Here is a 546-nt window from a genome sequence, read left to right on the forward strand (position 1 = left end):
TAACCCGGGGATCAGGGGTCCCTGGTCGACAGCTGGCTGTGGGGGGACACGGTGTGAATGGAGTGAACAGCAGCCCAGCTACATGCGCCACTATGAGTGATGACGTCCATCAGCTAACAGCATGGCATAAGTAGCTAAAAAAATAAAAAAAAAAAAAAAAAAAAAAAAGGCCAGCCACCGCGCGGGATCCCAGCCTGTGCAGTCTAGGGTCCGGTGAGGACTGCCCAGTGCGGGGTCTTTGCGCACCGCTGCCCAGGAGGACGCGCGCTGGGCGGGGCTGCAGCAGCTAAGGGAAGGCTCTCTTGGGTGTGTGCTTGGGGCTTTTGCATTTTCATGATTGCCACTGCACGGAGCGGAGCGGAGCCACTCTGGCGCGCTCCCTTTCGAGCCGACCCGGGCCCCTGGAAACTTGCGTCATAGCCACTGCTTCCCACAAGTAACTTGGGGCTGACTCTGACCACCCGCCAGCCTCCTCCCTCCGTCTCTACCCAGGTGATTGCCTGGCCCAGACTGACTGGTGCTAGGAAATTAGAGTGCGAAGGGTAC

Source organism: Mus pahari, chromosome 12 (genome assembly GCF_900095145.1).
Source record: "Mus pahari chromosome 12, PAHARI_EIJ_v1.1, whole genome shotgun sequence".
NCBI classification, from domain to species: Eukaryota; Metazoa; Chordata; class Mammalia; order Rodentia; family Muridae; genus Mus; species Mus pahari.